Raw genomic sequence first — 14,090 nt, forward strand, 5'->3', positions numbered from 1 at the left:
TTTGAATCTTTCTTCTGGGGCTAAGGTTTTGTCTTGATACCTAACCACTTATCCATTTTTCTTGTGTTCTGTGCGTTTACTTTGGAAAATGATATGCAAATGCACGAGCTTATAGTGCTCGAGAGTCCGGAAGCACGAAGTTATTTGATGCAGGCTTCAGATCGGTTGCCGAGTATGCAAATTGACAAACGAACCGGAATTCCCAAATTTCCAAACCGAACGAAGATTTCGAAATCTGAATAAAGGAAACGTTTGATTTGAAAATAAAAATATTATTATTATTTTTTTTTTTTTCTTGAAATGGTTTTCGGCTACAGGGGCGGAGACGTTTTGTAAGTTGTACGCCCCACGTAAAAGATGCACGCCCCGGGTGTCCAGGTAGAAATTATTTCAGACACTGCCTTTCGCTTGCTAATATCCATCTATCCATTATCTGCACAGCTTATCTTCAGTAGGATCGCGGGGGTGCTGGAGCCCATCCCATCTATCTTCGGACAGTGGGCGGGGGACACCCTGAACTGATTCCCAGCCAGTCACAGGACACACAGAGACAGACAATTCACTCGCTCATTCACACCTAGGAAAACATGCAAATTCCTCACAGGAGGGCTGTTAGCTGGATTTGATCCCATGATCTCAGAACTGTGCCGCCTACCCGCTAACCACTTATCCCCGCTTGCTGATATTATATTAGTTATTGTGTTTGTCATTGCACAGTACAGTTATATGCAAAATGCTGCATCTTTTGAAAAAAGCATCATTAGCTAGATAGGTAATCCTCCATTATGAAAAAAGTCCATGCAACAAGGTAAAAAGTAATAGATGGCTTCATTTGTTGCTGTTAGCATGGTCATACTTTAACAAATTCTATTGTTAGGGCCGAGTTGTGCTGCAAATCAGAATCCTGGGCTCATTATCGCCCTCTGGCACGAGGCAAGAGAATTGCAAGCCTCACTCTGCATCTGCAGAAGTAGTAATATGTTCATAATATTCATGATATTAAGTGAAAATTCAGCAATTATGAAGAATACAGTCCAAACATTGGAAAGTTAAACGAAAAATAACTAACACTAAGTAAATGTAACAATTTAATGTACATTTAGTTTTATTTTTCTGTGACAGGTGAGGCACCGCTTTCCCCTCTTCCCTGACTGCATGTCACTGCTGGGCACCCTTTAATTATTCATATACAGTTTATCTTATGACTACACTCTATGAATGGATGGCTTTAATGAAAGTCATCACATTTCAACATTGGCAATATCAAAAGTAATGCACAATACCACTTTCTTAGATTGATACTGATACCAATACTCAACTCTTCACTTGTCATTGTAACTGATTCCAGAAATTACAATAATCCAATGCCACATGCAAGTTCCGCTTGCGATTCAACGTTATCTTAAAGGGGAATTATTCAGTGCCTCCTAGTGGTGAAAAAAAACGGCATTCACTAAAAAACTATCAATTTAAAAAAAAAAAGGCATAACTATCTAAACTACGGTTCGGATACTTTAAGTCTCTGTAGTTGGTATTCTTCCTTGTGTTTTGTACTACTCATTTCCGGTTTCGACATCTAGTGGTCAAATGAGAAAATTATTGTGAAATACCAAAAATAGCATACAAGTGTTTATACTTTAAAATTGCATGCATTTGTTTTGTTTTTATCTTTATTACCAGTATATTTGTCTTTATTATCGACACAATTTAATCATTATGGTTGTTCACGTGCATGTTTTGTCAACTTTTCGGATAAGTATTTTTTTATTATCTCAAAGGAATTTCAGGGGGTATGTTTGTCACAGTTGCCATGGTTGACAGATTGGCTTTCCTTCTATTTAACCTCAGTGCTCTCACTCACACTTTGTCAGTCCATCAACGAACCTCGCGCCCAAAAGACGTGGGTTTTGACTCTGTCCGGTTTCCTGTTGGTATTTCCTGTCTGGTATTGTTCCCATCTAGTTTGTCCTGTTTAATTTCGATATCAATCCTGTCTGTCCCGTCCTGTCCGGTATCGACCACATCTGTCCGATATCTGCTCGTGCAATTGGTATCGATCTCATTGGCTTCTGGCTTCCTGTCATTCCACACCACACTGCTGCCTTACGTCCTCCGCCCAACGATCGCCGAATCACTTGCGTTAGGGTTAACGTGCATGACTGCCCCATTTCCCTTAAAATGAAAGCTTGTGTGAGAAATTTGGGTTCTCCTCCTGTTCCGGTTCTTGACAATGTTTATTTGCATTACAGGCTTATATGCGAGTATATACGGTAAGCCAAACTCTAAGTGATGAGATTTACTCAATGTCAAATTTATGTCACATTTTAAGATTTTCACAATTGATTACTTTTTTTTTTATTCCTTGCTCAGTCATCATTCTGTATCAAAACTGGACTTTGCGGGGCCTTTACAAGGGGAGGGGGGCTTGCACACCGGAAGATTGATCGTCGGTAGATAAATGTTACAAAGGAATCAAAGGCTTTTGAAAACAAACCGCGCCGCAGAGCAGAACGACACCCTAATTATTCTGCTGATAATTTGATTATAAGGCTTGCAACCAAGTCACTGGGTTCACTTGATGCGTGGGCCAGCAACTGGAAGAGGGAGGGGGAGGGAGCCTCATCTGGGGCCTAGGAGAGGCGGCATGTGAAAAACTTGTGTATACTTAAGAGCGGGAGAAAAAAAGTGAGTGTATCTAGAATTTCTATTCATTTGTTTTGCCCCCGCCTGTTTCTGAAATACATAAAATAATAATCCCATTATGCAGAGAGGTTACAATATGGTCACTGGATGACAATATTGAGAACATGTGTGAGTGATATAAAATACTCAGCAGATTTCATAAGGTTATCTGACCTCAATACTTCTGTAAAATAGTTTGATCATTGTTTCAAGCCACATCAAATTTCATAGAGAGATTTTTGGGTTTTGCAGACCGAGAGAGAGACGCACCATTTGAAGCGTAAATTTACCTCCAGTTACGCCCCAGTATCAATACTTGACACGAATGTTAAAAACAGGAGCAGAGATCTATATAGTAATTATTATCTTAATCAGAAAAATGGCTTTGCACTGAATTTCTACACCTGAAAAGTTCATCATAATCAAGAGAGGTACGGAGGGAAAGAGAGCAGAGGACGACCCAAAAAAAGGGGAGAAAATCGAGGGGGGAGAGCAGGAAATTTCTTCCTGCGTCACGTTGCTTTAATGCGTTCGACAGCTGCCAATGAAAATCACGACCGACAGAAGTGTTATTTCTCCCCCCCAGAACCTCAGACCCCCCTTCTCCACTCTCATGCTGGAAAAGCGCCCCGTTTAAACAGCGCGGTGGTCAAGTGCCTTCTATGAAACATGGTGCAAATGTCACTAATTCTGCAAACCTATCCGTCTTTGTAAAGTAATTACACCTGCAAAATCTTTTGGGGATCTAATGTAAAACTTTTCTTAAAAAAATCATGAAAGCACTAAGATATTATAGGGACAGTGTTCGTTCATTCATTCATTCATTATTTATTATTTATTTCTCAGTAGCTTAACTCTTCTTAGAAAAAAGTGCTGAGTCAGGATACACGTCCAAGCTCCACTTTTATCCAAAACAGAGTAAAAAGACGATAGGTTAAGGCACAAAAATGAATGCTGATGGCTGGTAGTTGTAATGCTACGTGTCAACGAGAATGTAATATCCATCCATCCATTATCTGCACAGCTAATCCTCATTAGGATCGCGGCGGAACAGGAGCCCATCCCGGCTGTCTTCGGGCAGTAGGCAGAGGGCACCCTGAATTGGTTGCCAGCTAGTCGCAGGGCACACAGAGACGGAAATCACTAGCTCATTCACACCTAGTGACAATTAACCTGACCTGCGTGTTTTTGGTAATGTGGGAAGAAACCGGGGAGAACATGCAGGCTCCGCACAGGAAGGTTCGATCTCATGACCTCAGAACTGTGCCGCAAAGGCGCTAACCACTGCGCCGCCGTGCTGCCCCTGTTAATTACTTGTAAACTAGATGTCACTCTATTGTGTAGCGTGACCGAAAACAAGTGCTGCAAAGCACAAGGAAGAATACAGGCCAGGGAATCAAAGTTACCATAAAGCACCATTTTCTAATTCTTTCTCTTAGCATTCCGAGAGACAATCATGCCAGCTCTCTCTAGGTGAGTTTCATGTTATGTAAAATAAATACAAATTAATACAACTACAATGCACAGTGGTCCTTTAAATACTAGTGGTATTGCTACTTACTAACGATATTGATTTAGGATGTTCACTACGTGTACCTCTTACTTCATCAATAGAGACAAAATCCTATCCAACCCAAATATATGATGTTTAGGAGAAATACCTTACAAAATTTGACATTGTTTTCCTTACAAATATTATTTCTTTAACTTCTACCTCATAACTACAACATCAACTAGTAGGCAGGCCTCTCTGATATTGACTGTCATCATGAGAACCGATACATTAAAATAAGACCGATAATGACATTTTGATGTTGATACTGAAAGCTGGTATTGTTGCTTGCTCTTAGTGTGAAAATATGCATGCCTAAAAGATAGTTAATGTCAGAACCAGAACAATTGGTAGACCCAATCGCGTAACGTTTACTCACAAGTTTACTGAGATATAGAGGAAAAACACACGCCAGCGATCTGGTGCTCGCTGGACGAGGGAAGTGAGTCGCTCACGGCCTGGAGTGTGTCCAGAATGCGGAATTGGATCTTCCGGAGCGGAAGATTGTTGCGTGGTCAAACGTGAAAAACGGGTCGTTAGCCGGGACGGGAGATCAGAACGTAGTCGGGGTCAAAAAACAGGTTGTTAGCCGGGACGGCAGATCAGAACGTGGTCGGGATGAAAAAGGGGCTCGTAGCCGGAGACAAATGGGGAAATCAGGAACAGAAGAGTGGGAACAGGTGACAAAACGGGACTGACTGGAGTCAGTCAAAATGCTTGCCTTGTGTAAACAGAGGTTCGCTGACGGACTGACGATGGGCGAGTGAAAGGACTGAGCTTAAATAGGACGGGGAACCAATCAGGTAACCAGCAGCAGCTGGAGCCAAACGAGCGGGCACAAATGTGTTTAATGAGTAATCATGTCAGCTAATGGATTTTTTTTAATGAATTATGTTTTTTACCACTAGGAGGCACTAAATAATACACAATGTCCCTTCAATCTTAGTACTTGTATGTATCGGTCTACTTATAGAACAAGAGGTGTTTTGTCTAAGTTTATCCCAAAATAATCGAATATGATTTATAATATAATCACCCGATAAAAATAACAGAAAACATGGGTGCTTAGCTATTATCAATTCGCTAATCAACAGTAATTCATAGCAGCAATGAAATAGGTTTTTTTTTTTCAGAATCCTTGTTTTGCGATCATTTGCACGAAAAATAAATACAATTTATTTTGGACAGCCACACAAGTTGGATGTCTTAAGGCAGTTTGTAATTTCACGGGTAGATTTTCCTTGGCCGTGCGTCAAAAATAATCGGGGACATGTCACGAGCCGTTTACATTGGTGGGAAGCCCAGCCTCTTAACTTCAAGCAACATAAAGCTGCTGAATAATGAGCCCGGATCACTTCGCATTACGTATAGAAAATCCTTGGCTGGCTTTTGTCGGCTACAAAGTTTCAAGTTTGTTCAACAAGTTTGGGAGTTTTTGCTCCACCCTTGTCCAAAGTGAAACAAGCAGTTTATTAAATCAATAAATCGGATCAAAGAGCGCGCTAGCTGCATTTCGGTTTGGGTCTGTAATGAAATTCCTGCTCTGTTTTGACCGCATACACTGCAGCGGTTATACAATATCACGGTCGGTAAACAGCAAAAGGGTTACAGCTCTATCATCACCCTGTATAACCCGAAAATATCCTTGATATTTTCAATGTAACTGGATTCTTCCAATTAAAAAGATTCATCTCTTTTACCCTACTATGTTATATGCTAAACAATGGCATCACACAAATAAATGTCAGGACTAGAACAAAGACAGGACCCACTTGCGTACAATTCTTAGTTTTATTGGGAAGAAGGGAAAGGATAGTACACACGATCCGTAGATCGCTGGTCGCGGGGAGCAGGTTGCTCAGACGCGGAAGTGGTATTTTCGTGGCGAGCGATGGCGGTGTCGAGAGCGGAAAAAAACAGATCAGTAGCCGGGGCGGGGGAGCAAAAATCGTGGTCGAGATCAGAAAAGGGGTCGGAGTCGGGAAACAGACAGGATTCAGAACAGGAGAGAGTCGGGGTCGAAAAGCTTGCCTAGCGTAAGCTGAGATTCGCAGACAAACTGACAAGAGGGGACATATAGAAGTGGGTTTGAAAAGTGACAGGGAGCCAATCAGCGTCCGAGGCAGTTGGCGCCAAAGGAGCGGGCTCAGGTGCCTCGCATTGGTAATCATGCCAATAAATTGTTAAAAAAAAATCATGCATTGTGATTTCTGGATTTTTCTTTTAGGTTTATCTGTCTCACAGTGGACATGCACCTATGATGAAAATGTCAGACTCCTCCATGATTTCTAAGTGGGAGAAATAGCGGGTTGTTCAAAAACGTATTTTCTTCACTGTATACACACACATATATATATATATATATATATATATATATATATATGATTATAAAGATTACGCTAATTTTTGGTGAAGAAAATAATGCTAATTTTTCGAGTCAGAAACAAAAGCTATTTTTCCACGTATAAATTTATGTTATTTCTCATCATAGAGGAAAAAATCAAGTTTTTCTTGTAGCAGAATCAATGATGAATTTTAGTGTAAAAAACAACGGAGATAGTTTCCGTCATTGAAGAGGAAGCTTAGTTTTCGACAACTTCTTTTTTTGACATAGAAGAAGACTGCTAGTTTTCAGAGTAGAAGAAGACATAGGTGATTTTCGGCACATGATGAAGCTACAGTTTTGGTGGCAAAGAAGATGACAGTTTTTCACCATAGTCAAGACACTGGGTAACAAGTATCATTCTGTATAACGGAAAATTTAACATTGCTTTTTTTGTAGTAAAACTAGATTCGACCAATACAAAGGTTTCACCTCTCTTAGGTTCACATGTGTTAAAGCATGTTCTATGTTAAACAATAATGAAATGAAATAATCTGCATTTTATATAGCGCTTTTTCACGTCAATGACTTCTCAAAGCGCTTTACAATGTGCTCCACATTTCCCAATAGCGGCCTTGCAGCCATGTAAGGCGCTAACCTGCTTATTGGGGGTATTAGTGGTTCAGTGTCTTACCCAAGGACACTTCGACATGTAACACGGAGGAGCCGGGATTCGAACTGGGATCCCCTTGATCCCAAGACGCGTGCTCTACCTCCTGAGCTACTGCCGCCCCATATTGCAGATTCTAACAGGTTTTAGATCAAGGGATGGTGTCGTAATAGTCTGTAGCTTGCAATAGTATGTAGCCCTTTGATACTCCTTGTGATTAAGGGCATGAAATATTCTATACAGTACATAGAAATATTGTGCAAACTTTCTGGTAAGAAGAAGACAACACTAATTTTCAGATCAGAAACAAAAGAAGCTTACTTTCCTCATAAAACAAGCCAAAATGTCATTGTATGAAAACAACCACCCTAGTTTCGGTCATAGAAGAGGAAGCTAGTTTACGGTAGACACGGTTGGTAAACAGCGAAGGGGTTACAGCTCAACCATCACTCTGTATAATCGGAACTATAACCATATTTATTTTGGTATGTTTTTTAAACAGATATGGTTTCTACCAATAAAAACGTTTCACTTCTGTTTAGCTAACACTGAAAAATGTTTATTTTGCTAAGTGAAAGACTATTGATGAAATAACCTAGAGTGTAACAATGGAATCACTTGTGTTATTGTACTTGGTTTTCTGGCAGGTAGCTCTTAATTTGGCCCCTAATAGGCTTAAAGAAGATAAGCGGACATGTAATAATACCACATAACAATTAGCGTACCCCTCAACAGTGAACGGCGCGGTTCTCCAGATGTCACAGCCGCGCTCAGGACACATTTTCTGCGAATACTACGCCGCCCGAAAGCTCCTTCCGAGTGCCAACTAAGCATAGGATCAAATCTTCTTACACCCACTTTGGCAGGAAGAACTAAAGCTTTTTTTCCACTTCGCGTTAACATCCACACTCGAAGGCGTAATGGTGAAAACGTTCTGGTAATGGAGTGATGACTTGTCCAGGTTTCTACATTCTGAGTGTTTTGCAAGACAAGATTTGTGGGAGTTGATGGAAGAACAAGAAAGAAAAGAAATGTGGACCGGGCATGCATGTAGATTTCATTCAATGCCCCATGAATGTTCCTATTGTAATAACAAATATTAGCCAGTTTCAGAACGATCTAACAGATATCTTAAGATGAGACGTAAACTGTGTGGCAAATCGTTTGGTAAATATGGGAAAATGGAGATATAAATGCATACAGGCAACATCATTGTAATCAGTGATGTGCAGTCATCATGGAAGTATAAAATTAATTGTATTGTATATGGCTATACTTATTTAGTAATAAAGTTGTTTTTCATTTCACTTAAGAAGTTCAACAAATTTTGCATTTTATTTTTCAAAATCCCAGAATTTTCACATTGGATGATAAATACTATTACTACAATTAGTATGTACCGTATTGTATTCCTGTGCTAAAAAAATGTGAAATGAGACGCACATTTTTGCCCAATTTAAATGAAATATTACATAGCAAACATTAGATAGATAGATAGATACTTTATTCATCCCCGAAGGGAAATTCACAAATTCATTATTATATACAAATATTACATAGCAAAAATGATTAATCAAATTAGCTAATTTTTTTTTTTTTTTTTTTTAACCTATAGTCAGTTATGTCCATGTTCTGACATGAGTCAAACCGGGAAGTAGCCAGCAAATCATATTGCAGGGGGACGTACACATAATTTAAACATTAGCGTGTGGATTTTTGCTTAACTAATTAGCACAGTGTTAGCATCAATATCAAACTCTAACATTTGAGACCCCTAAAATATATCATATAAATTGCCACAAAGTTGGTGCTATAAAACTGTCTTGTGTTGTCCAAAATGAGCAAATGTTATTGCATTACTTTACTGAGAAGATGCAGTGTGAGGCATTCCATTCTATGTAGTGTATATATCACACCATAACGTTCAACTTTCATATTATGGCAGAAGCTCTAAACCACTGTCTTATTGGACACAAATAGCCTGCGGGTTGTGTGTCTAAGACCCATGATCTAGATGATATAATTTACTCCAAAGTTGGTGCAATACCCATCCATCCATTATCTTCCGCTTGTCCGGGGTCGGGTCGCGGGGCAACAGCCTTAACAGGGAAGCCTAGACGACCATATCCCCAGCCACAACCTCCAGCTCATCCGATGGAATCCTGAGGCATTCCCAGGCCAGCCTAGAGATATAGTCTCCAGCATGTCCTGGGTCGTCCCTGCGACCCCGGTGGGGCATGCCCGGAACACCTCCCGAGGAAGGTGTCCGGGAGGCATCCTTATCACATGCACGAGCCACCTCAACTGGCTCCTCTCAATGCGTAAGAGCAGTGGCTCTACATCCCGGATGACTGAGCTTCTCACCTTCTGTCCAAGGGAGAGCCCATCCACTTGTATCCGGGATGATATTCTTTCAGTCATAACCCAGAGTTCATGACCATAAGTGAGGGTAGGAACGTAAATCTACCAGTAGATCGAGAGTTTTGCCTTTCGGCTCAGCTCCGTCCTCACCACGACGGACCGGTACAGGGTCCGCATGACGGCAGACGTTGCACCGACTCGTCTGTCGATCTCTCGATCCATCCTACCCTCACTTGTGAACAAGATCCCAAGATACTTGAACTCCTCCACTTAGGGGAAGAGCTGATCCCCAACCCAGAGGGAGCATGCCACCCTTTTCCGGCTGAGTACCATGGCCTCGGACTTAGAGGTGCTGATCCTCATCCATTTACACTCAGCTGCGAATCCCTCCAGTGAGAGCTGAAGATCACGGCCTGAGAACGCCAACAGCACCAAATCTTCTGCAAAAGCAGAGATGCAATGCTGAGGCCCCCAAACCAGACTCCTTCGCCACCAAGGCTGCGTCTAGAAATTCTGTCTATAAAAGTTATGAACAGAATCGGTGACAAGGGGTAGCCCTGGCGGAGTCCAACTCCCACCGGAAACGAATCTGACTTACTGTCAGCAATGCGGACCAGACTATGGCACCGGGCATACAGGGGCCGCACAGTGTAAGACTGTGCGGTACTCCAGAAGCACCCCCGAACAGGGCTTCTCGAGGAACACTGTTGAATTGCCTTCCCCAAGTCCACAAAACAGATGATAGGCAAACTCCCATGCACCCTTAAGGACCCTGGAGAGTATGTAGAGCTGGCCCAGTGCTCCACGGCCGGCCGGGCTCCTCTTGAATCCGAGATTCGACTTCCTGGCACACTCTTCCTCTCCAGTACCCCTGAATAGACTTTACCAGGGAGGCTGATAAGCGTGATTCCCCTGTAGTTAGAACACACTCACCGGTCCCCCTTCTTGAAAGGGGAACCACAGTACCACACATGCCAGTTTGTTGGTGCTATAAAAAGTGTTTTTCAACCACAGTCTCACGGGAAATTATCCAATTTGTGTGCCTGTGCGGTCTAGCGCCTGGCAGAGTAGTCATGTAGTACTCTTCCCTAACATAAGCAGCAGCAGCAGTTAGCTAATTGGCTTGTGCTTAGATACTAGAGAATTTGTGAGACAAAGACTGAGAGCTGTAGAGGAAGAGCTTTCTGTGTGTCATTCATTGATTCCTGCCAGGCTATCAGCTCTGTGTTCATCCAAACAGGCCCAAGTTTCACACTGAATGAGTATGAATATGAAAGATTATGATATACTTGTTATAAATGTTGTATTTCGAGTAGGGCAATCCTAGCTTGAATGTTAAACAAAGCCGTTTTAACATTTTTTATGCCCATCCGTATTTCTAGCACGTCATAATAACTTTGTAAAAAAAAAACAACATTTTATAAAACTCGGTTGTGTTTTGGCAGCGTGCATCTGTTTCCCAGGTGATATATTTTGGTACCTGCTGTCAACGTTCGCCATAAAACAGCTTGGCTCTAACTTTAGATTCCCGTAGTTTTTTTTTTCATGTTTATCCGTCTCACTCGCAGCTGGCACATGAACCCTGAGAAAGGACTGTGTTTGACCACAAACCCGCCTCAGTACCGTAGTACAAGGTCCGAGCATCAAAGATGACTGAAAATGTCTTATAGATGGGTGAGAATATGTGGCTGGGCAAAGGAATGTAGCATGTCAAAAATAGATACTCAAACTTAGCGACATATATTAGAAGAACCACCACCTCTCCATACAATCTTAATAGCCACACACAAACACATACCCCACTTTTTGTAATTCTTTAGGTTTTTCCCACACTCTAAAGAACAGTGTACATAGCACTTTGCTTTTTATGATTCTGTTCATATATTAATACATAATAGGTGCATGTTTACACAATGATTGTGGTTATCTCTCGATAACATGAATTCCATCGCCATGTAAATTATACTGTTCTTTAATTTTTAAATATCAAATTCTATGTCGGACATTGGTAAACATAGTTTTGATTTCTAAATGGAATATTGTTGATATAAAAAGACTATTCTTGGTTTTGGTGGAGAAAAAGACCAGGCTAGTTTTCAGACCAGAAACATAAGCTAGCTTTCGTAAAATTGATGCTAGTCCTTTGCATAGAGGAAGAAGCTAGTTTGGGTCCTAGAGGAGAGAGCTAGTTTTTAACGACTTTTCCAAGTAAAAGAAGACAACCCTAGTTGCTTGATCAGAAACAAAAGCGTACTTTCCACTTAGAAATGCATGCTCCTTCCTAGCTTAGAGAAAGACGCTAGTTTTCCTCAACGAAGAAACAGTTTACAACTTTCATAGTAAAAAAAAACAACGCAAATTGTTGTCATGAAAAATAAACCTAGTTTTTGACCACCTATTGTTTTGATTAAGAAGACATTTCTAGTTTTCCAAAAAAAAGAAGACAACCCTAGTTGTCAGATCAGAAAGCAAAAGCATGCTCCTCATAGAAATTGACGCTAGTTCTCAGCATAGAGGAAGGAGATAGTTTTCAGTTTTTAGAAGACAGCTTTCATTGTAAAAACAACAACTCTAGTTTGGGTCGTTGAAGATGAAGCGAGTTTCCAGCGACTTATTTTTTGACTCGCAAGAAGACATCGCCGGTTTTCAGAGCGCAAGAAGACGACACATTTCAGCACATAATATAGGCTGTAGTTTTGGCCAATGACAATAGACAATGTTAGTTTTTGCTGCATTCCTACCACAACATTGAGATTGCAGGAAATATTTCAATGGAGAAAAAAAAAGCTTCTTGGTCAAATAGAATATTAGATAAAATAAAATGATCAGTGTGTATTATTTGACCACTAAATGTGGTATGAGTCGTGTAACCAAAAATGTTTGCTAAAGGACACATGGAAAAATACAAACTATGGAGACTCTAAAAGACCAAACTGCACCTTTTTACGACTTTCTAAAATTCATTTTATTTTCTTTATCCAAAGTTGTTTTCCAGGTACCCGTAGCAGCAAGATGGCAAACAATTATGTCAGATCCCTCTTTTTGATGCTCATGTTGTGTAAATAAATGCAGAATTCTCGAGCTGCGAGTATTGTAAAAACCAATCTGTATGAACATTCATGTATTTTTGCTTCTTTAAATCAAAATATATTTTTTTAATGATTGAAGTTTTTTTAACTACTGGGAGGCACATAATATTCAGAGGTGGGTGGAGTAGCCAACAATTTTGCTGAAGTAAAACTACTGTCATATCAGAATAATATGACTCAAGTAGAAGTAAAAAAGTAGTACTCTAATTAATTACTTGCGTAAAAAAAACTACTTAAGTACTGAGTAACTGTAGCAACTTCATCAAATAATTCAAGTCTATCCAATCAACAATAAGTCACACAAGTCTGTGTAATTGTGTGTCTGTGTACTCAGTTTGTTGTGGTGAACCCTCTGTGGATTAATATATATACACAAAAAACGTTCCTAACCCTGCTCACAAGCGCCACCTAGTGATTGTTTGGGTCACTGGTCAAAATTAGGTAAAAGAAACGACAAAAAAAAGCGTCTTAGCTAGAGGTGATTTATGTAACTGGTTCAATGTAGCAGAGTAAGAGTACTGTGTAGTGATTTAAAAATACTCTTGGAAGTACAATCAGTCCCAAAACTTACTCAAGTAAATGTAACAGAGTAAAAGTAACTCGCGACTACCCACCTCTGTAAATAATACTGGATCTCGTAAAATCAGATCCTGTCATTTGTTTTGCTATTTCTATGCTCAAAACATGTGACGATAATCCTAGACTCAGTGTAAAGAAACTGTGATTGAGGTACACAAATAAAAAACCTGGATTTTAATCAGAGATGTCGGAAAAAAAAAATGACCATGTTCAATTCAAAATAGAAAACCTCATTCTACAAGAGGCCGTGTGTGCTATGACATCATTGGGTCTGGTATTCTTGGATGCTTCTTATCGCAAGCACGTTGTCTAAGAGCAATGGATTCAAAGTCCCTATGAAGTGCAGCTCCCCATGGATTGCCTGAGGTCCCAACTTGGCCCCGTTTATTCGCAATTCCCGTCAGGGGGATTTTGCCTTTCCCAGCTTTCCCCAAAGTGCGTCAGAACTGTCAGTGGGACCACATTTTGTTCAATAATAATCAGTTGGAAGGCCTGATCTAAATCAAGTTTGATATTTCTTTATATTTTAAAGGGACAGTGTGTATTATTTAGTGCCCCCTCTGGTAAAAATAAAACTTCATTCTTTAAAGAAAGACACATTTTTAATTTAAATAATTGGCAAAAATATACAAAATATCATATATCAACATGCTTTTTTGGTAATTATTTTGTAATATTTTTTTTACATAACACGAGGCTTACCTAGAGGTAACTGACATTATTGTCTGTCATCTTGCTGGTACTGGTACCCGAAAAAACCTTTTTTTCCCCCTTCTGTTTTCCTTTTTTTCTTCCTTTACTCTATTTTCTTTTTTCTCTCTTTTTCTTCCGTTT

General features: G+C 40.2%; 1 long non-coding RNA gene across 3 annotated transcripts in view; it reads left to right on the forward strand.

Annotated features, from left to right (window-relative positions):
* The window catches only part of LOC148348732 (uncharacterized), a 70,698-nt gene that overhangs the window by 22,522 nt on the left and 34,086 nt on the right, over window positions 1–14,090 (forward strand). The window lies entirely within an intron of this gene.

The sequence above is a fragment of the Urocampus carinirostris genome, chromosome 18 (assembly GCF_059441175.1).
Source record: "Urocampus carinirostris isolate Australia breed hairy pipefish chromosome 18, RoL_Ucar_1.0, whole genome shotgun sequence".
Lineage (NCBI taxonomy): Eukaryota > Metazoa > Chordata > Actinopteri > Syngnathiformes > Syngnathidae > Urocampus > Urocampus carinirostris.